Source organism: Pogoniulus pusillus, chromosome Z (assembly GCF_015220805.1).
Source record: "Pogoniulus pusillus isolate bPogPus1 chromosome Z, bPogPus1.pri, whole genome shotgun sequence".
In the NCBI taxonomy this organism is placed as follows: Eukaryota; Metazoa; Chordata; class Aves; order Piciformes; family Lybiidae; genus Pogoniulus; species Pogoniulus pusillus.
The window spans coordinates 7,204,439-7,228,211 of record NC_087309.1 but is presented as its reverse complement, the minus strand read 5'-3'; positions in this window follow the sequence as shown (position 1 = coordinate 7,228,211).

Here is a 23,773-nt window from a genome sequence, read left to right as displayed (position 1 = left end):
TAGGAAATCAAAAGGTCTCAAAAGGCTGCTAGTACTGGAAATGGGAGCAAGCTAGACCAGATTCATTAAGAAAAAATGGCCTGACACATGGCTGCGTCCTTCTGGCTGCAAAATATTCTCAAAAGTAGCTTGCAATGAGGCTGATGAGGTTAACAAGAGCTTGCACTGCAGTTTCTGTGAACTCGGCTCAGACTTGCAACTGATTGTACAAAGTTTCTTTCATCTGTTAGAAGCTAAAAACTTTGTCTTCCCATTAACAGTAGGAAATACTGTACATTTCAGTACACTGTACATCATAGAATCATAGAATCATAGAATCAACCAGGTTGGAAGAGACCTCCAAGATCACCGAGTCCAACCTATCACCCAGCCCCAGCCAGTCAACTAGACCATGGCACTAAGTGCCTCATCCAGGCTTTTCTTGAAGACCCCCAGGGACGGTGACTCCACCACCTCCCTGGGCAGCCCATTCCAATGCCAATCACTCTCTCTGGGAAGAACTTCTTCCTAACATCCAGCCTAGACCTACCCTGGCACAACTTGAGACTGTGTCCCCTTGTTCTATTGCTGGTTGCCTGGGAGAAGAGACCACTCCCCACCTGGCTACAATGCCCCTTCAGGTAGTTGTAGACAGTAATAAGATCATCCCTGAGCCTCCTCTTCTCCAGGCTAAACAGGCCCAGCTCCCTCAACCTCTCCTCATAGGATTTGTGTTCCAGGCCCCTCACCAGCTTTGTTGCCCTTCTCTGGACATGTTCCAGCACCTCAACATCTCTCTTGAATTGAGGGGCCCAGAACTGGACACAGTACTCAAGGTGTGGCCTGACCAGTGCTGAGTACAGGGGAAGAATAACCTCCCTTGTCCTACTGGCCACACTGTTCCTGATGCAGGCCAGGATGCCATTGGCTCTCTTGGCCACCTGGGCACACTGCTGCCTCATCTTCAGCTTATTGTCTATCAGTACCCCCAGGTCCCTTTCCTCCGGGCTGCTCTCCAGACACTCAGTCCCCAGCCTATAGCGCTGCTTGGGGTTATTGTGGGCAAAGTGCAGAACCCTGCACTTGGCCTTGTTAAATCTCATCCCATTAGTCTCTGCCCACCCATCCAGCCTGTCCAGGTCCCTCTGCAGGGCTCTCCTACCTTCCAACAGATCAACACCTGCTCCTAGCTTGGTGACATCTGCAAACTTACTGATGCTGGACTCAATCCCCTCGTCCAGGTCATCAATAAAGATATTGAACAGGACTGGGCCCAGCACTGATCCTTGGGGCACACCACTTGTGATTGGCTGCCAACTGGATGTGGCACCATTCACCACCACTCTCTGGGCTCTGCCATCCAGCCAGTTCTTGATCCAGCACAGAGTGAATCTGTCCAAACCATGATCTGCCAGCTTGGCTAGGAGCTTCTTGTGGCAGACAGTGTCAAAGGCTTTGCTGAAGTCCAAGTAGACTACATCCACAGCCTTCCCCACATTCACCAGGCGGGTAACCTGATCATAAAATGAGATCAGGTTGGTGAGGCAGGACCTGCCCTTCCTAAACCCATGCTGGCTGGGCCTGATCCCTTGACTATCCTGTAGGTGCTTTGTGATGGCACCCAAGATGACCTGTTCCATCACCTTGCCTGGCACTGAGGTCAGGCTCACAGGTCTGTAGTTTTCTGGCTCTTCCTTACGACCCTTCTTGTGAATGGGAATCACATTGGCAGCTTCCAGTCTTCAGGGACCTCTCCAGTGAGCCAGGACTGCTGATAAATGATGGAGAGTGGCTTGGCCAGCTCAGCTGCCAGCTCTCTCAGCACCCTAGGGTGGATCCCATCCGGTCCCATGGACTTGTGAGGATCCAAGTGACTCAGCAGGTCCCTTACTGCTTCCTCATGGATTAGAGGGGGACTGTACTGGTCCCTGACTCCATCCACCACTTCAGGAGTCCAGCTGTCCTGGAGACAACCTGCCCCACTAGTGAAGATTGAGGCAAAGAAGGTGTTAAGCACCTCTGCCTTTTCCTCATCCTTTGTCACTATGTTCCCCTCTCTATCTAACAAGGACTGGAGGTTGTCCTTGGCCCTTCTCTTGCCATTCATATATTTAAAGAAACACTTTTTATTTCCCTTGGCAGCCGTGGCCAGCCTGAGCTCCAAGTGGACTTTTGCCTCTCTAATTTTTCCTCTACAAGACCTAGGAACCTCCTTGAACTTCTCCTGGGACACCTCCCCTCTTTTCCAAAGGTGATACACTCTCTTTTTAATCTTTAATTCCTTCAGCAGCTCCCTGCCCATCCAGCCTGGCTGCCTCCCTCATCTACTCATCTTCCGGCTCAGTGGCACTGCCTGCTCCTGTGCCTTCAGGAGTTCTTTCTTGAAGCAGCTCCAACCTTCCTGGACCCCTTTGTTTCTAAGGGCTATTTCCCAAGGAACTTTCTGAGTTAGTTCCTTAAATAGGCTGAAGTCTGCCCTTTGGAAGTCCAGTGTGGAGGTTCTGTTGATGCCCCTCCTGGTTTCTCCATGTATTGAACACTCTATAATTTCATGGTCACTGGACCCCAGGCAGCCTCCAACCACCACATCCTCTACCAGCCCCTCTCTATTTGTGAGCAACAGGTCAAGCAGGGCTGCCCCCCTGGTAGGCTCACGTAACAGCTGGGTTAGGAAGTTGTCTTCCACACATTGCAGAAACCTTCTAGCCTGCTTCTTCTCTGCAGTGTTTAAGTCCCAGCAGATGTCTGGTCGGTTAAAGTCACCCACCAGAACAAGGGCAGGTGATCTGGAGGCAGCCTCCAGTTGCTTAAAGAGTAATAAATCAACCTCTTCTTCCTGGTTGGGTGGTCTGTAACAGACTCCAACCAGGATATCAGCCTTGTTGGCCTTCGCCTTAAGTCTCACCCATAATGACTCAACTTGATCATCTTTGATTTCCACCTCCATGACATCCAGAGCATCCCTAATATACAGAGCCACTCCCCCACCCTTTCTCCCTTGCCTGTCTCTCCTGAAGAGTCTGTAGCCATTGATTACAGCACTCCAATCATGTGAGCCATCCCACCACGTTTCAGTGTTGGTGACAATATCATAGTTTTCCTCCAGCACCAGAGCTTCCAGCTCCTCTTGTTTGTTACCCATACTGCGTGCATTAGTGTGCATGCACTTCAGCTGGGCTGCTGCTTTTACTCCTAACTCTAGCCTACTATCCTCAATTCCCATTGATTTATCTCTGGTGCTGTCATGTTTAAACCCCTCCCCCTTCCATTCTAGTTTAAAGCCCTCTCAACAAGCCCAGCCAGCTTATGTGCCAGGCTCCTTCTCCCCTTCTGTGACAGTTGTGTCCCATCTGCTGATTGCAGACCTGTGGCAAGATGAAGTTCCCCAAGATCAAAGAATCCAAAGTTATGTTGGATGCACCAACCTCTGAGCCACTTGTTCATCAAATATGCTTTCCTATTCTTCTCTGTATTCCAGCCTGTGACTAAGGGTATAGATGAAAAGATTACCTGTGCCCCTGCTCCCTCAACTGCTTTCCCCAGTGTCTTAAAGTCCCTTTTGATAGCTTTTAGCCCTCTGTTATTAATCTCATCATTCCCTGCCTGTATGACTAATAAGGGATAGTAATCAGAGGGCTGCACTACAGTAGGCAGCCTCCTGGTAACATCCCTGACCCGGGCTCCAGGGAGGCAGCAGAGCTCCCTGTGGAAGGGGTCTGGCCGGCATATGGGGCCCTCTGTTCCCTGCAGAAGGGAGTCACCAATAACAATTACCCTCCTCTTTTTCTTCTGGGTACTTGTTCTGATGCGAGGGGGCAACTGATTTCTCTCAGTTGCCCTCCTAGCCGGTGATGCTTCTGCCTGCTCCAGGATCACCTCATCCTCAACCTCTAGTGCCCTATATCTGTTGTGTAAGGGCAGCTTGGGATGTGAAGATGGCTGGAAGGGTTTTCCCTTGCCTCTTCTGGCAGGCACCTGCATCCATTCTTCTTGGTTGCTCTGTTCGTCTCCCTCTGGCAAGGGGGACTGCAGAGCATGTTGCTCTTCTGTACCTTCCCTTTCAGCCTTCAGTCGTTCCACCTCTCCCTTGAGTTCAGCCACCAGGTTAAGCAGACAATCAATCTGCTCACACCTAATGCAGCCATTGCCTGTGTCGAGTGCCAGGCTCCAGCACTCCTCACATCCAGACGTCTGGACGCCTGTACTCCTACAGGTGGGCTCTGTTTGGGTGCCCACAGTTTTACAAGTATTATACAGCTTAGACCTAGTTCGAACCATGTCTGCTATCCTGAAGGTCCGATGGGAGTTGTTAGGGGTGGTGGCTTTTTTTGTTGTTTTTTTTTTTTCCCAGCGGGGCTGTGCTGCGCTCAGCAGAGACAGCAGTGAGCTCCTCGTTTGAATGTGCCGCTCGCCAGGCACCGCCCTCTGACTCACCTTCCGGCGAGCACTTAGCGCCTGCTTGCCGCTCCCTGCCTCCCTCTGGGCTCCTCAGAGTGAGAGAGCCTCAAGAAAAGAGGAGAAAAAAGGCTGCGAGAAAGCGCGTTTCAGCTGAGCTAGCCATAGAATCATAGAATCACAGAATCAAACAGGTTGGAAGAGACCTCCAAGATCATTCAGTCCAGCCTAGCACCCAGCCCTAGCCAATCAACTAGACCAGGGCACTAAGTGCCTCATCCAGGATTTTCTTGAGCACCTCCAGGGACAGTGACTCCACCACCTCCCTGGGCAGCCCATTCCAATGCCAATCACTCTCTCTGCTAAAAACTTCCACCTAACATCCAGCCTAGACCTCCCCGAGCACAACTTGAGACTGTGTCTCCTTGTTCTGTCACTGGTTGCCTGGCAGAAGAGACCAACCCCACCTGGCTACAATCTCCCTTCAGGCAGTTGTAGACAGCAATCAGGTCTGCCTTGAGTCCCCTGTTCTCCAGGCTACACACCCCCAGGTCCCTCAACCTCTTCTCCTAGGGTTTGTGTTTCAGGCCCCTCACCAGCCTTGTTGTCCTTCTCTGGACACGTTCCAGCACCTCAACATCTCTCTTGAATTGAGGGGCCCAGAACTGGACACAGTGCTCAAGGTGTGGCCTGACCAGTGGGGAAGAACAGGGGAAGTACAGGGGAAGAATAACCTCCCTCGTCCTACTGGCCACACTATTCCTGATGCAGGCCAGGATGCCATTGGCTCTCTTGGCCACCTGGGCACACTGCTGCCTCATCTTCAGCCTCCTATCTATCAGTACCCACAGGTCCCTTTCTGCCTGGCTGCTCTCCAGCCACTCTGCTTGGGGTTGCTGTGAGCAAAGTGCAGAATCCTGCACTTGGCCTTGTTCATTCTCATACTGTTGGCCTCTGCCCATCCACCCAGCCTGTCCAGGTCCCTCTGCAGGTCTCTCCTGCCCTCCAACAGATCCACATCTGCTCCTAGCTTGGTGTCATCAAAAGACAAATCTCCCAAATTTTATTCATTTATGCATTCATTTAGAAAATCAGGACTAGCACATTTCTGATTCAAATAGCAAGACAGTCTCCCCACAGCCACACCAACCTGCTTGCAAATTCGTACCTTGTGCATTTTTATTTACAGCAGTGTGAAATCTCATTAGAAACTACAGAGGGCAGGTGAGGACTACGAAGCTGTAGATGGACTCTTCAAGTGCCTGAGACAAGGCCTTTTCTTATCTGGACCTAAGCCAAGTGTTTCTTCCTGCTGGTGACTTATTAATTTTCAGATGCATTAAGGAGTTCATAATTCAGGATAACAAAAGGGAAATATGAGTGAAAATTGCTTGTAGATGGAAGCAAACATCAAATATTAACAATGGCATTTATGTAAAAGAAAGACTCCCATTAACGTTTTTCCCTTTCTTTTGTTTTCCTACCTCCAGTGTTGAAATTGTGACAGAACTCCTCCAAGTATCAATAATTCAGCTGTTCATTCCTGGATGATGTATGGCTTGCAGCTTCTCTTGTTCTCACAGAAGTGTGTTGTATATTCTGATGAGTTTTAACAAGGGCAAGTGCCAGGTTCTGCCTTTTGGCCACAACAACCCCATGCAGAACTATGGGCTGCAGGCAGAGTGGCTGGAGAGCAGTCAGACAGAGAGGGACCTGGGGATACAGGTCGACACCCAACTGAGCATTTGTCAGCAGTGGCCAAGAAGACAACGGCATCCTGGCCTGCATCAGGAAAAGTGTGGCCAGCAGGACCAGCGAAGTCCATCTGCCCCAGACTCAGCACTGGTCAGGTCACACCTTGAGTACTCTGTCCGGTTCTGAGCCATGGAGCACAGTCCTATGAGGAGAGGCTGAGGGAGCTGGGGGTGTGCAGCCTGGAGAAGAGGAGACTCAGGGCAGACCTCATTGCTATCTACAACTACATTAAGGGAGGTTGTAGCCAGGTGGGGCTGGTCTCTTTTTCCAGGCAACCAGTGACAGAAGAAGAGGTCGTAGCCTCAAGTTGTGCCAGGGCAGGTTCAGGCTGGGTGTTAGGAAGAAGTTCTTACCAGAGAGAGCGATTGGCGTTGGAATGGGCTATCTGGGAAGATGGTGGATTCCCTATCCCTGGAGATGTTTAAGAGGAGGCTGGAAAAGGCACATAGTGCCATGGTCTAGTTAATTAGAAGGTGATGTTGAAGATTTTTTCCAACCTGGTTAATTCTGTGGTTCTGTGACTTTGATGATACCTTCATATTGAAGGACTGCGCCCTGCAGAGATCTACACACAGAAGCAATTAGAGTACTGAGAGAGGATGCAGGAGTGTGTACATTTACTCTGTTCTTTCTAAATAGCTGATGACAGTCATTCTGGAATAATTACAAACACTGCATGTGAGGGAATAGCGCAATCAGATGGGTTGTTCAGGTTTTATGCAAGTCTTTAGCAATGTAACATTTGGTTTGATAAATAACTTCTTTGTAGCACAGAGTGGAAATAAGTACCTGCAGATGTTTAGGTCTTTTAGATAACACAAAGCCATTGATGTATAAAGTAACTAGTGTGGTGGGTGAAATACAATGCCAAAGGGAAGAAAAAAATAGGTCAAAAATTACACAAAGGGCATGTTAAGCCAGCATCAGAAATGTTGAGGTACTGTAACGTGCCCGAGAGAAGGGTGATGAAGATGGTGAGGGGCCTGGAGCACAGCCCTGTGAGGGGAGGCTGAGGGAGTTGGGGTGTGCAGCCTGCAGAAGAGGAGGCTCAGGGTAGACCTCACTGCCTTCTGCAACTACCTGAAGGGAATCATAGAATCAACCAGGTTGGAAGAGACCTCCAAGTGCATCCAGTCCAATCTAGCACCCAGCCCTATTCAGTCAACTGGACCATGGCACTAAGTGCCTCATCCAGTCTTTTCTTGAAGTCCTCCAGGGACAGTGCCTCCACCACCTCCCTGGGCAGCCCATTCCAATGGGAAATCACTCTCTCTGTAAAGAACTTCCTCCTAACATAGGGGGAGACTGTAGCCAGGTGGGGGTTGGTCTCTTCTTCCAGGCAGCCAGCAATAGAATAAGGGGACACAGTCTCAAATTGTGCTGGAGGAGGTCTAGGCTGGATGTTAGGTGGAAGTTTTTAACAGAGAGAGTGATTGGCATTGGAATGGGCTGCCCAGGGAGGTGGTGGAGTTGCTGTCCTTGAAGGTGTCCTGGAGTCCTGTATACCTCTAAATTTCTCTCCCTCTGTGGCTTGAATGGGAGAGGAAAAGCTGTCTGGTTCCCCCCTGCTTTGCCCTGCATGCGTGGAGGGGGAGAGCAAGGGGCCCTTCCGGCATGAGGGGTGCCTGTGCAGTGCCCTCACTGGAACTGGGCTGGGATTGGCTGTGCCCTTCACGCCTAGGTGTGGTAACTCTGCTTTTTGTCTAGGAAGGGTATAAATATTGGGAGACTTCCTGTCTTTGGGGTTCCTGCCTTGGATTCGTTCCCGCCTTGGAGTTCATTCCTGCCTAAGCATTCATGCCTGCCTGAGAGTTCTCCTCCACCCCTCTTGCCTGGCCTGGATACAGACAGAGCCCTGTGCTCCAAAGGACTGCTTCACCCATTACCATCCTTTGTGCATACTTGAGTACCTCTTAACGACCCTCCTGAGGCTTCTGAAAGGGAGTGAGAGGGACAGACCACAGGACCAATTCAGCCTGACCGTGAGTTATTTTTGGCTCAGCTTTATTATTAAGTGGGAAATGCTATTAATTAATACCTAAAGCCTTTTCCAACTTCTGACTTCCAAAATAGTCAGATTATCGATGGCATCCTGTAGATATTCTCAAGGAACTGAATCTGGTAATTAAAACTAAATTAATTTCTGTATATAATTTTGGGGGCAGGCTTTTGGGAAAATAAAATAACTCTATTTCTATATAAAATTCCTGACTCAGCCACATTAATTCCCTGCCTCCACAACAGAAGGTGTTCAAGAATAGCCTGGCCGAGGCACTTAGTGCCATGGTCTAGTTGATTGGATAGGGCTGGGTGCTAGGTTGGACTGGATGATCTTGGAGGTCTCTTCTGACCTTATTGATTCTATGATTCTATGATTTGCCCTTTTCTTCTACTGCATGGTGTCTTTTTGACAAAGGCCATAGACAGGACAAATATGCCTAGTTTGGTATATTTATTAAAAATAGTAACTTTCTAAAAAGTTGACTAATTTTGTCAAGGACCATAATGAGGTAAAAGGAAAGAGTTTCATCTGCACTTTGATCTGGTTAAACTAAAAATTAAGTTTGCAGAGTAAATCCTCTGTCCTTATTCTTTACCATCCTAGAAAGAGGAAGCAGAGGAAACAGTAATTATATCTATTCTTCTTATTGCAACTAACTTTGGTTTCAAGATTTTCCAGCTATATAAGTAGTGTGGAACATTGACCCAGGTAGGTTGTCTTATAAAGTATTTACTTTCTTAAATTTTTAATTAGTTCTGAAGTCTGTGATAATCGGAAAATAGCCCCATTTTGTTATGAAAACAGGCCATTAATAACTGTTATACAATGTATGCATTGATTCATTATCTTCATAAGTCTCCTTCCTAAGGATTATCTTCAAATGTGTCAGTCAATGTGAGGGATATGGATGTGCTGGAAGGCATCCAGAGAAGGGGCACACGGATAATCAGAGGGCTGAAGCACTTCTCCATTGAAGATACACTGAGGGATTTGGGAGTTGGGAGTTGAGAGACTGTTAAGTCTGGAGAGGAGAAGGCTCCCAGGTGACCTTATTGTGGCCTTTCAGTATTTGAAGAGGGCCTACAAGAATGCTGGGGAGAGACTTCAAGAAAAGACTGCATAAGGCACTTAGTGCTGTGGTCTAGTTGTCTGGATAGGGCTGGGTGATAGGTTGGACTAGATGATCTTGGAGGTCTCTTCCAACCTGGTTGATTCTATGATTCTATGATTCCATGACTTTTTAGGATGTTAGGGAGTGATAGGACTGGGGGGAATGGATCAAAGCTAGAAATGGGCAGATTCAGGCTGGATGTTAAGTAGTTCTTCAGCATCAAGGTGGTGTGACCCTTGAGCAGTTTGCCCAGGGAGATGGTGGAAGTCTCATCCCTGGAGGTGTTTAAAGGGCAGGCTGGATGAGGCTCTAGAAAGCATGATTAGTGTGAGGTGTCCTTGCTCATTGCAGGGAGGATGGAACTAGAAGAGTTTGAGCTTGGAGAGGAGTAGACTAAGGGGTGACCTCATTCATGTTTACAAATATATAAGGGGTGAGTGCCAGGAGAATGGAGCCAGGCTCTTCATGATGAGGCACAGTGGCAGGACAAGGGGCAATGGGTGGCAGCTGAGGCATAGGAGGTTTCATGTGAACCTGAGGAAGAATTTTTTTAATTGTGGGGGTGACAGAGCACTGGAACAGGCTGCCCAGGGAGGTTGTGGAGCCTCCCTCTCTGGAGATATTCAAGAACCATCTGGATGCATTCCAGAGTGATCTACTCTGAGTGATCCTGCTTTGGCAGGAGAGCTGGACCAGATGATCTTTTAAGGACCCTTCCAGCCCTTGACATTCTATGTTTCTATGATTCCATAGTCCTTGTGGTCCCTTCCAACCCTGACTGATTCTATGATTCAGTGTATCAGTAAATGTATAGCTTTATTTTTTAAGCACAGACCAATACTTCCAGATGTGTAAGTGTAATCCTGTATTTATTCACAGGGTACATTTCATGAGTGAATGTTCAAAATTACAACAGGATGTTTTAAATCATCAGAATAGATGAGAACAAAACTCTTCTGTTGTTTTTTTTTTTTTTTTCCCCAGAGCTTTCATCTCCTTACAGAAGATGAGATGCTAACATGGTTCACAGATCTGTGGCAGACTTGGAACACACACTGAGAGTCCCATTGCTTTGAGTAAAGGCATTTGGCAGCTACTAAATATGTTAATCAATTGAGTATTGGATTAGACCAGTGATTCCCCTGAGAAAGTGCATTACTGGGAGCAAAAAATCAATTGCCATCTTCGTACTTTTCTCCTGTAAGCATTTCTTAAGCAATACTATGAGTATTCATCTGATGTTTCTCTCTGCGAATCGATCAATCCTCCAAGGTAAAGGTGTAAGCTAACTGATAATTCATGCATCTAAGAGTAGGCCTTGTTTTGTTTTTACTAAACATAAACCCTGGAGGTGTTCAGGAAAAGACTATATGAGGCACTTAGTGCCATGGTCTAGTTGACTGGCTAGGGCTGGGTGCTAGGTTGGACTGGATGATCTTGGATGTCTCTCCCAACCTGGTTGATTCTATTCTATTCTATTTTTTTACAAGCAAGTCAGAAAATAACCTTTACCATCCTCCACCTACCTCCAAGAGTTACAGGTGTTAGCCAGATCCAGTTACTGGCCTTTCAACTTATATGTTGTGTTTGGCCTTTGTGCTTGATGCTTTTATACTCTTGAATGGAAACAAAATTGTGCATAATGCAAACCAGAACTTTCAGAGTTCGTCCTGAGACAACAGCAACTGTAAAATTATTCAAAACCAAATTTATCTGTTTTGCTGCTCTGTCAGAAATTATGTTGAATTTCTAAAGTATTCAGACAATCAAGACAGATTAATTGTGCAGAACAGCCAAGAGGGTTAGACAAGAATGTTATAGCTCCTCAACGGTGTCAGCTTCTGCCTTCCAAGCTTGGCATGAAATACCTCAGGCCCTGAATTCCTCAGGCAGTTTACACCAAAAGCATTTCCTTTTTGTTGACATTTGATGAACATTAAATTTCCTATAAGATCATACTTACCATCTTTTTCTGTTGTTTATGGTAGGCTTATTTTATTGGGTTTTGGTTTTTTTTGTTGGTTACTTTCTTTTGGATTGTTCCCTCCCCTTCCTTCCCCCTCCCTCTCTCCTTCCTTTCTTTCTTTCTTCCTTCCTTCCTTTCTTTCTTTCTTCCTTCCTTTCTTTCTTTCTTTCTTTCTTTCTTTCTTTCTTTCTTTCTTTCTTTCTTTCTTTCTTTCTTTCTTTCTTTCTTTCTTTCTTTCTTTCTTTCTTTCTTTCTTTCTTTCTTTCTTTCTTTCTTTCTTTCCTTCCTTCCTTCCTTCCTTCCTTCCTTCCTTCCTTCCTTCCTTCCTTCCTTCCTTCCTTCCTTCCTTCCTTCCTTCCTTCTTTCCTTCCTTCTTTCCTTCCTTCCTCCCTTCCTCCCTTCCTTCCTTCCTTCCTTCCTTCCTTCCTTCCTTCCTTCCTTCCTTCCTTCCTTCCTTCCTTCCTTCCTTCCTTCCTTCCTTCCTTCCTTCCTTCCTTCCTTCCTTCCCTCCTCCCTTCCCTTCAATTTTCCCTTCCCTTCCCTTCCCTTCAATTTTCCCTTCCCTTCCCTTCCCTTCAATTTTCCCTTCCCTTCCCTTCCCTTCCCTTCCCTTCCCTTCCCTTCCCTTCCCTTCCCTTCCCTTCCCTTCCCTTCCCTTCCCTTCCCTTTGTATTTTTTTTAATTTATTCTTTTTGTTGGTAAAAAATTGCAAACAGAGGAGTTGGGAAGCCATGCTGCTGGGCAGTATCTGGACAGTATAGGAACACATATCACATACACATCACAGTATCACAGAATTAAACAGGATGGAATAGACCTTTGAGGTCATTAAATCCAACCTATCACCAAACACCTTGTAATAAACTAAATCATGGCACTAAGTGCCTCCTTTGATCTCCTCTTAAAGACCTCCAGGAATGGCAACTCCACCACCTCGCCAGGCAGCCCATTCCAATGCCAACCTCTCTTTCTGTGAAGAACTTCTTCTTAACGTCCAGCCTGAACCTGCCTTGGCACAGCTTAAGGTTGTGTCTTCTTGTTCAGTCTGGAGAACATAAGACTGAGGAGAGACCTTATTGCTCTCTACAACTACCTGAAATGAGATTGTAGAGAGGTAGTTGGCAGTTTCTTCTCCCTAGTAACTAGGGATAAGATGATAGGAAGTAGCATCAAGTTATGCAAGCAGGGGCTTATGTTAGACATTAGGGAAAAACCTCTGTGCTGAAAATAACAGGCTGCTTAGGGAAGCAGTTCAATCTCCATCTCTGGATGTATTTATAAGCCCTCTAGATGTGGTGCTCAAGGATATAGTGCAATAGTGGCCCTTGTAGTGTAAGGTAATGGTTGAACCTGATGATCTTAGAGGTCTTTTCCAGGCAGTGCAATTCTATTATTCTATGATCTTGCACATCTCCAGCCTGCTCTCTGGTGGGGTGAGTAGTGGAAGAGGACTTGACTCAGTGTAAGTTCTGCTTAGTGGTAACTAGATCATCCCTGTATCATCAACATCATATTCAACATAAATCCAAAACATAGCTCATACTACCCACTATGAAGAAAATTGACTCTGTTCAAACCAGCACATTTGGTTTATCTCATTTTAGGGAATTCTAATATTAATACGGTCACTAAAACACCATGGGAAAACACCATATTTAACTTGTATCAGTATCAGTAGTGCTTCTAATCATAAGTAAAGAAACACAAGCATTGAACATGAGAGTATTTCTAGATGCTGTAGTTATCTTCATACCTTGAAAACACTTCATTTCATTTTTGTCTGAAGAATTGGATCAGTTCTCCCTGGTTTTATTTTTATCCAGGAAGATTAGTTTATCTCTATTATCTCTGTAGGAGCCAGAAAACTACAGACCTGTGAGCCTGACCTCAGTGCCAGGCAAGGTCATGGAACAGGTAATCTTGGGTGCCATCACAAAGCACCTACAGGATAGCCAAGGGATCAGGCCCAGCCAGCATGGGTTTAGGAAGGGCAGGTCCTGCCTCACCAACCTGATCTCCTTTTATGATCAGGTTATCCGCCTGGTGAATGTGGGGAAGGCTGTGGATGGAGTCTACTTGGACTTCAGCAAAGCCTTTGACACTGTCTGCCACAAGAAGCTCCTGGCCAAGCTGGCAGCTCATGGTTTGGACAGATTCACTCTGTGCTAGATCAAGAACTGGTTGGATGGCAGAGCCCAGAGAGTGGTGGTGAATGGTGCCACATGCAGTTGGCAGGCAGTCACAAGTGGTGTTCCCCAAGGATCAGTGCTGGGCCCAGTCCTGTTCAATATCTTTATTGATGATCTGGATGAGGGCATTGAGTCCAGCATCAGTAAGTTTGCAGATGACACCAAGCTAGGAGCAGGTGTGGATCTGTTGGAAGGTAGGAGAGCCCTGCAGAGGGACCTGGACAGGATGGATGGGTGGGCAGAGGCCAATGGGATGACATTTAACAAGGCCAAGTGCAAGGTTCTGCACATTGGCCACAACAACCCCAAGCAGCGCTATAGGCTGGGGACAGAGTGGCTGGAGAGCATCCAGGAGGAAAGGGACCTGGGGGTACTGATAGATAGTAAGCTGAAGTTGAGCTAGCAGTGTGCCCAGGTGGGCAAGAGAGCCAATGGCATCCTGGCCTGCATCAGGAACAGTGTGGCCAGTAGGACAAGGGAGGTTATTCTTCCCCTGTACTCAGCACTGGTCAGGCCACACCTTGAGTGCTGTGTCCAGTTCTGGGCCCCTCAATTCAAGAGACATGTTGAGGTGCTGAAACATGTCCAGAGAAGGACAACAAAGCTGGTGAGGGGCCTGGAGCACAAATCCTATGAGGAGAGGTTGAGGGAGCTGGGGTGTTTAGCCTGGAGAAGAGGAGACTTGGGGGTGATCTTATTACTGTCTACAACTACCTGAAGGGGCATTGTAGCCAGGTGGGGGTTGGCCTCTTCTCCCAGACAACCAGCAATAGAACAAGGGGACACAGTCTCAAGTTGTGCCAGGGTAGGTCTAGGCTGGATGTTAGGAAGAAGTTCTTCCCAGAGAGAGTGATTGGCATTGGAATGGGCTGCCCAGGGAGGTGGTGGAGGCACTGTCCCTGGGGGTCTTCAAGAAAAGACTGGATGAGGCACTTGGTGCCATGGTCTGTTTGACTGGCTGGGGCTGGGTGATAGGTTGGACTGGATGATCTTGGGGGTCTCTTCCAACCTGGTTGATTCTATGATTCTATGATTCTATATCCCAATTATAACAAGCAAATGGAAAACTGCCTTAAGTAACACCAGTGCAACATTTTAGAGTAAACCCTACACTGCACTCTCTGTTCTCGGGATTCCACTAGGCAACATTACATTAATTTTCTGTTTCTTGGTGGGCAAGACAGTATTTGAAGCTTTCTAAACAACTTTAAGATTTTAAAGGATTAGTGTCCAATGTTGCTGTGTGTATGCTCTGATCTAATCCTCTTTACATGGAAACAAATCATAACTGAGTGCCTTGAAATCCCTGAGGTTATCTTTACATGGAAGATAGACCAGAACCAAACCCTGATCTTAAAGGATTGCTGATGGGGAGTGCAACCAGAGACTATCTTGTTTAGTGTTAGTTTTTAGCTGACTAACGAAGAGATGAGTCAAAGTAAACTTTGAAATGCTTAAGCTCTTCTTTTGATGTATTTGCTATATCACATTGTTGAACAGCACAGTGAAAGATTTCCGTGTTGCTCAAACCATTGAAAAGTGCCTGTTTTGATGACAGACAAGAGTCAGCAGCTCCTTGAACTACAAGGCTAAAGAACAGGCCAAGATGAACTTGCAAATGGGAATGGTACAGTGAAGGGCATAGAAAAGGTCTTTCCTTCTCGTGAAGGAAGGGTGCAATGAATTAGGCCTGTTTGAAACACCTTATCTGCATTTTGGGGGAGTGAAGAAAATCAGATAAAGCCAAGTTGTTCTGGCTAGTACCCATGGACAAAAGCAGTGCTGCAATTGTTTATTGTTGTAAACAGTGCTTTGATGTGTGGATGCAACAAAAATCTCACTTAAATTAGCAGTGTTTGCCTGAAAAGCAGTGGAACATGCTATTTACATCTGAGATGAGCAGGGAAACATGCTTAGATGGTTGTATATTCTTTTTATGGACACTTGAGTGGCAAAAGTTGCCAACAGAATAAGCCTTTTATAAATGGAGTAATAGGGAAATCTCTGCTAGCATATGCTTAATTAAATTGAATTGAAAGCAATTCAAACTGCAATGAGGAATGATAGAATCATAGAATCAACCAGGTTGGAAGAGAACTCCAAGTTCATCCAGCCCAACCTAGCACCAAGCCCTGTCCAATGAACTACACCATGGCACTAAGTGCCACATCCAGGCTTTTGTGGAACACCTCCAGGGATGGTGACTCCACCTCCCTGGGCAGCCCATTCCAATGACAGTCACTCTCTTGTCCGTAGGCCCAAAAATAGGCTTATTTATGCCTTGCCCTGCCTGGACATGTTTTTCTGGCTCCACCAGAGGTAAATACATTACGAGTACAAAGGGGCACAATACACCTGGTGCCATAAAGTTTGGCCTGCCCAGGACCCCCGATTGTGTAAGGTGGTTGTGTAAGCCCCCACACGCCCAGCTCATGCTTGCCTAGTGTAAGGCTCATGTGATTGCCATATTTGGAAGGTCCAGGCTTGTGGCTTTTGCTGATTATAGAATCATAGAATCATAGAATCAACCAGGCTGGAAGAGACCTCCAAGGTCATCCAGTCCAACCTACCACCCAGCCCTATCCAATCAACTAGATCATGACACTAAGTGCCCCATCCAGTCTCTTCTTGAAGACCTCCAGGGACAGTGCCTCCACCACCTCCCCAGGCAGCCCATTCCAATGAGAAATCATTCTCTGTGAAGAACTTCCTCCTAATATCCAGCCTATACCTACCCTGGCACATTATGGTAAGGTTTGGCTGACTGCCAACCTGATTGGGCATTCTAGTGTCCAATCTCAGCCCACGTTTAACAAATGGAGGCAACAGGTAAGCAATGTGTTCAGGCTCCCCTGCATTGTTCATGCCCACTTGCTCGTTCAGGCTCACTCGCTCATTATTAGGCTTAGATTCACCATCACTGCTTCTTGCTTATGCCTGCATGCCTAATTGCTTTGCTGTTATTATGGAGACAGAATCTCCCATAGTCTCCCAGCCAGCTGTGCACATCTGCACGGCACTGCGGTGAGTTATCAGGGCCAGATCTTGTATTGCCTGCCTTTACCTATGGAGCTCAGACTCCTGTGCAGCCATGCACCCTATTGCACGCCTGCTGCCTTATCATTGCCTGGTAAGTGCCACTGCCGCTGAGTCACTAGGAGCAGACTCCATTTGTCTGCACGTGATTGGACTGCTACCCAGTGTGACACCATGCTGACACTGCATGTACTCCCTTTGAACCTGAGGTCCTTCCTATGAGTCCCCAGACAAACGTGTCCATGAGAAGCCAGGAGACTAGGGCAGAGATTGCACCCTGCACCAGGAGAACAAGGTCAGAGACAGTCATTTCCCCAGAAGCTGGTAAGAATCTCCTTTTCCCTGAAGCTGGGAGGATTCCAGCCTCAAAGTCCATGGGCAAAGACTCCCCTGAAGTTTGGACACTTGTATAGGCTGTGACATAGCCCCGGAGGTTGATTGATAATTAATAAGAATTTGTAAGTGAATGGTTTAATGCCTCTGTAATAGATATTGCCTCCTGCCATAGAGCAGAAAGAGCTTCAGTCCACCCTGCTGGGCAAATAGTATATAGACCCCAAGCAGCATTAATCCACAGGGAAACTATCTCTCTCTGTTTACAGTTTGAACTGTTTGCTAGTTATTAGTAAGTTATGGTGCCATGTTAATCCTAGAATGTCTTTCATGAGCGTATAGATCCTTTTAATATTAAAATACAGTGGTTGGGGGTGGCAAGAGTTCAGAATATTGAAGTCAATAAATATATTGCACCAATTAATTTCTCCCCTCTGTCACAATTGGCATAGATGGCAGAATCCCCTCCATGACATCTCTCTGGCAAGAACTTCCTCCTAATATTCAGCCTATGCCTCCCCAGCACAATTTGAGACTGTGTCCCCTTGTTCTGTTGCTGGTTGCCTGGCAGAAAAGACCAACTCCCACCTGGGTACAACCTCCCTTCAGGTAGTTGTAGACAGCAATGAGGTCACCTCTAAGCCTTTTCTTCTCCAGGCTAAACACCCACAGCTCCCTCAGCCTCTCCTCACAATATTGTGCTCCAGGCCCCTTGCCAGCTTCGTTGCCCTTCTCTGGACATGTTCCAGTATCTCAACATCTCTTTTGAACTGAGGGGCCCAGAACTGAACACAATCCTCGAGTATGGCCTGACCAGTGTTGAGGACAGGGGCAGAAAAACCTCCTTTGTCCTTCTGATCACACTGCACTTGATAGAATTTCTAATTGGTGCTGTAGTTTCAAAGCTCACATCAAATATTATCTAAATGTAACACAAAAATAAAAGCCCCAAAATCAAAGGGAGAAAAGAAGCATGAAAGGTTAGAAACATAGAGACAAATACTAATAGGGAATTAAATTGTGTCTGGCAGAGCACGAGGACTTCCAATGCATTCTCTAGAATATCTGGTTACAAAGTGAACTTACTGGTTCAAACCAGAATGAGAATCTGTTAACGAAGAGTAAGTATCGTCCAATGAGTATCAGTCAGCCCTCAGGGCTGGCAAGCCACATCACTGCAGAGTTGCTAATGGATTTGTGCCCATGCTTAAGACGCTGAAAACCAGAATGTCAGGAGGGAGCAATTCTGTGTGTCACCTCCTTATATATCTTACTTGGGAGGGATCAGATTTTTGGCCACACCAGCCAACGTCTTACTCCACAAGCTGGTGACAGTGAGACTGCATGGGAATAAAGCTTCAGATGATGAACAACAAAAAATGATCAGCATGGTGCTCCCTGTCGTTAGATTACAGGAACACAGGGGCACAGGATGTTAGGGGCCAGAAGGAACCTACCCCTCTGCCAGAGCAGGATCATAGATTCTAGCTCACGTCACACAGGAATGCATCCAGATAGGGCTTGAACATCTCCAGAGAAGGAGACTCCCTAGTCTCTCTGGGCTACTTCTTCAAGTGCTTTATGACCCTTACAGTCAAGAAGTTCTTCGTCATGTTGAGCTGGAACTTCCTATGTTGTAGTTATTACCCATTACCCTTTGCCACAGAATCATAGAATCAGTCAGTCTTGGGACTACAAGGATCATCCAGTTCCAACTCCGCTGCCATGGGCAGGGACACCTCATTCTAGACCAGGCTGTCCTATCCCAGGGCACAACTGAGAAGAGTTTGTCCCCTCCCTTTTGACCCCCAGCCCTCAGCTATTTATAAACACTGATTAGATCTCCTCTCAGTCTTCTCTTCACCAGACCAAAGCCCCAGGACCCTCAACCTCTCCTCACAGAGCAGTTCTCCAGTCCCTTCATCATCTTCATAGCCCTCCCTTGGACTCTTTTGAGTCCTTCTTGAACTGGGGAGCCCAAAACTGAATGCAATATTCCAGCTAAAGTCTCAGCAGAGCAGAGGAGAGGGGAAGGAGAACCTCCCTCAATCTGCTGGCCACACACCTCTTAATGCTCCCACAGGATCCCATTGGCCTTCTTGGCCATAAGGGCACATTGGGGTCCCATGGAGAGCTTCTTCTCCACAAGCACTCCCAGAATCTTCTCTACAGGGCTGCCTTCCAGATCAAGGATCCCCTTCAATAAATAAACTGTTTTACAGAGCACATCTTTGTTTTGCCTTGTTACTTGTTGAGATTTTGTTCATAAGCCTTTCTTTCTCGTTCAGCATACTCAAGTTCAAAAGATGGAAGAGGAAGGGGAAGGGGAAGGGGAAGGGAAAGGGGAAGGGGAAGGGGAAGGGGAAGGGGAAGGGGAAGGGGAAGGGGAAGGGAAAGGGAAAGGGGAAGGGAAAGGGGAAGGGGAAGGGGAAGGGGAAGGGAAAGGGAAAGGGGAAGGGGAAGGGAAAGGGAAAGGGAAAGGGGAAGGGAAAGGGGAAGGGAAAGGGAAAGGGGAAGGGGAAGGGGAAGGGAAAGGGGAAGGGAAAGGGAAAGGGAAAGGGAAAGGGAAAGGGAAAGGGAAAGGGAAAGGGAAAGGGAAAGGGAAAGGGAAAGGGAAAGGGAAAGGGAAAGGGAAAGGGAAAGGGAAAGGGAAAGGGAAAGGGAAAGGGAAAGGGAAAGGGAAAGGGAAAGGGAAAGGGAAAGGGAAAGGGAAAGGGAAAGGGAAAGGGAAAGGGAAAGGGAAAGGGAAAGGGAAAGGAAGGGAAGGGAAGGGAAGGGAAGGGAAGGGAAGGGAAGGGAAGGGAAGGGAAGGGAAGGGAAGGGAAGGGAAGGGAAGGGAAGGGAAGGGAAGGGAAGGGAAGGGAAGGGAAGGGAAGGGAAGGGAAGGGAAGGGAAGGGAAGGGAAGGGAAGGGAAGGGAAGGGAAGGGAAGGGAAGGGAAGGGAAGGGAAGGGAAGGGAAGGGAAGGGAAGGGACGGGAAGGGAAGGGAAGGGAAGGGAAGGGAAGGGAAGGGAAGGGAAGGGAAGGGAAAGCAAGGCAGGGCAAGGCAAGGCAAGGCAAGCAAAGGCAAGGCAAGGCAAGGCAAGGCAAGGCAAGGCAAGGCAAGGCAAGGCAAGGCAAGGCAAGGCAAGGCAAGGCAAGGCAAGGCAAGGCAAGGCAAGGCAAGGCAAGGCAAGGCAAGGAAAGGAAAGGAAAGGAAAGGAAAGGAAAGGAAAGGAAAGGAAAGGAAAGGAAAGGAAAGGAAAGGAAAGGAAAGGAAAGGAAAGGAAAGGAAAGGAAAGGAAAGGAAAGGAAAGGAAAGGAAAGGAAAGGAAAGGAAAGGCAAGGAAAGGAAAGGAAAGGAAAGGAAAGGCAAGGCAAGGCAAGGCAAGGCAAGGCAAGGCAAGGCAAGGCAAGGCAAGGCAAGGCAAGGAAAGGCAAGGAAAGGCAAGGAAAGGCAAGGAAAGGCAAGGAAAGGCAAGGAAAGGCAAGGAAAGGCAAGGAAAGGCAAGGAAAGGAAAGGCAAGGAAAGGAAAGGAAAGGCAAGGAAAGGAAAGGAAAGGCAAGGAAAGGAAAGGCAAGGAAAGGAAAGGAAAGGAAAGGCAAGGAAAGGCAAGGAAAGGCAAGGAAAGGCAAGGAAAGGCAAGGAAAGGCAAGGAAAGGCAAGGAAAGGCAAGGAAAGGCAAGGAAAGGCAAGGCAAGGAAAGGCAAGGCAAGGAAAGGAAAGGCAAGGAAAGGAAAGGAAAGGAAAGGAAAGGAAAGGAAAGGAAAGGAAAGGAAAGGAAAGGAAAGGAAAGGAAAGGAAAGGAAAGGAAAGGAAAGGAAAGGAAAGGAAAGGAAAGGAAAGGAAAGGAAAGGAAAGGAAAGGAAAGGAAAGGAAAGGAAAGGAAAGGAAAGGAAAGGAAAGGAAAGGAAAGGAAAGGAAAGGAAAGGAAAGGAAAGGAAAGGAAAGGAAAGGAAAGGAAAGGAAAGGAAAGGAAAGGAAAGGAAAGGAAAGGAAAGGAAAGGAAAGGAAAGGAAAGGAAAGGAAAGGAAAGGAAAGGAAAGGAAAGGAAAGGAAAGGAAAGGGGAGAGGGAAAGAGGAGAGGGAAGAAAAGAAGAGAAAAGAGTGACCATATTAACCAGAACATTCAATTAACAGTCTTCTACTTCGAATGAACAGTGTAAAATGGACAGTAACTTTTCAAGTCTCAGAGAGAGGTTTGTTAGGCATGGGCCCATGGTTTAAATGACAAGGTCAGGCCATCTCCAACAGCCTTGTTTTTTCAGTTAATATTTTTAGCTGCAGCTGAAAGCAAGGGTGAGCTCTAACAGTGCTGTGTCCATAGACTTCATTTCCCAGGCAGTTAGAACAGCAAGTGAGCATTATGCAGTAACTGCCTGGAAGAATTCTCATTTTTTTGTTGTGGTCTGCCCCGTCTTCAAATGTTATCTGAGAGTTGATGTGGCATTATATCTTCACACAAATCACCAAATCTAGGACACCAGCAGATATTTAAAGCTATTTTGCAGTAACATTGGAAATCCCTAAGTGATACTAGAGAAAACTGAGAGGGGCGAGGAGGGGAAACAAGAAGGTATTATGCTTTTCATTGTGGAAAATGAAAGGTAGTTCCTTGACTTCAGATCTTAAAAAGTGAAATAAAGAGATGTGGAATTTAAAAATGACTTGACAACTCTGTCTTCAGAACGGAGAAGCAGACGGAGGGACAATTAGATTTTCTGTGGTGCAAAAAAACAGTCACGTCTCCAAATATCACTAAGACAATGCAACAAGAGTATGTAATTGGTGTGCCTGCTTCAGAAAGCCTCTCTCTACATGCCTTCTCTGGCTGTGAGTCCAGCATCAGTAAGTTTGCAAATGACACCAAGCTAGGAGCAGGTGTGGATCTGTTGGAAGGCAGGAGAGCCCCGCAGAGGGACCTGGACAGGCTGGGTGGATGTGCAGAGGCCAACAGGATGAGATTGAACAAGGTCAAGTGGAGGATTCTGCACTTTGCTCATAGCAACCCCAAGCAGAGTGGCTGGAGAGCAGCCAGGAGGAAAGGGACCTGGGGGTACTGATAGATAGGAGGCTGAAGATGAGCCAGCAATGTGCCCAGGTGGCCAAGAGAGCCAATGGCATCCTGGCCTGCATCAGGAACAGTGTGGCCAGTAGGACAAGGGAGGTTATTCTTGCCCTGTACTTCCCCTGTTCTTCCCCACTGGTCAGGCCACTCCTTGAGTGCTGTGTCCAGTTCTGGGCTCCTCCATTCAAGAGAGATGTTGAGGTGCTGGAACATGTCCAGAGAAGGACAACAAGGTTGGTGAAGGGCCTGGAACACAAACCCTGTGAGGAGAGGCTGAGGGAACTGGGGGTATGCAGGCTGGAGAAGAGGAGGTTTAGGGGTGACCTCATTGTTGTCTACAACTACCTGAAGGGAGACTATAGCCAGGCGGGGTTGGTCTCTTCCACCAGGCAACCATCCACAGAACAAGGGGACACAGTCTCAAGTTGTGCCAGGGCAGGTTCAGGCTGGATGTTAGGAGGAAGCTCTTCACAGAGAGAGTGATTGGCATTGGAATGGGCTGCCCAGGGAGGGTCAAGAAAAGCCTGCCTGAGGCATTTAGTGCCATGGTCTAGTTGACTGGATAGGGCTGGGTGCTAGGTTGGACTGGATGATCTTGGAGGTCACTTCCAACCTGATTGATTCTGTGATTCTATGATAAATGAAGGAATCAAGACCAGAACTCCTAAACACTATAATTAGATTCACTTTTTTTGTCAACTATTTACTACTGGTTTAGATTAAATCTCTTCTGAGCAATGCTAACCCCAGGTACAGAGGATGACAGACATGACACCAAGATGCTAGGTAAAAATCATTGTTGCTCCATATGAGTAGTAGGTCTCTCTTCAGGGAAAATGTTTCTGTAGACATTTCATGGCATTCTGATGGACCCCACATGCCAGAACGTAGTCTGTCTCCATGCCCTACTCTGACTCCCCCCAAAAAAAAATCAAACTAAAACTTTCACAATGGTCTGGACAATATATTTTTTTCTTTTAAAAGGACAACTTCCAAGCACATTAAAATCCCAAAGGGATTTTTATAGATTCCGCTTATTTTTAACTCTGCCTTCATGCTTGTTAAGCAAACATTTTAACTCAGCTGTTATTACACTCGATGCTGTTGGGAAAAGGTGAGTTAGAGTCACAGAATAGAATTATAGCATCAACCAGGTTGGAAGAGACCTCCAAGATCATCCAGTCCAACCTAGCATCCAGCCCTATCCAGTCAACTACACCATGGTACTAAATGCCTCATCCAGGCTTTGCTTGAACGCCTTCAGGGACAGCAACTCCACCACCTCCCTGGGCAGCCCATTCCAGTGGCAAATCACTCTCTCTGTGATCTCACAAAGATATCTCACAGAGAAATCTCACAGAGGACAAAGATACCCACAATATGACCCTAGGATATGTCCTCCAAGTCCTTTTCAGAAGTAGATTATTATTCAATGTCCCAGGCTTTTAGTTTTGTCCTGGTCTGAATGATATCCAGACATTTTAGCTCTCATTTAGATCTCTGTTGTACTTTCCAGTTAAATACAACAATGTTTTTGTGCCAGCAGCTGCACTGCAGCATTTATAACCCTGCTTAAACACTAGACTTTGAATCTCTTATCTTCTTGTGGAAGAAAATGCAGACCTGTGAGGAAATGTAGAAATATCCTTGTAGCAATTAGGACACTTAATAACTAGCATTGAGCCAAGCTACTTTAGAGAACTCGATGCTGATTCAGATCAGGGCTGGGAGTTGAGAGTGATACAATCCCCAGATCTGAATCATTCCTGAAGATTTTCCAAGGCTTTGCAAAGTTACTGATAGTAGAAGAGTTCTCATGGCTGGAGAGCTTAGACATATGCAAACTGCTCTTAAGTTTCTTGATATCCTGCACTAAGCAACAGAGACTGTTTTCTTAAGCAGATGGGGTTTGCATACAATTGCATAGAATCATAGAATCATAGAATCAACCAGGTTGGA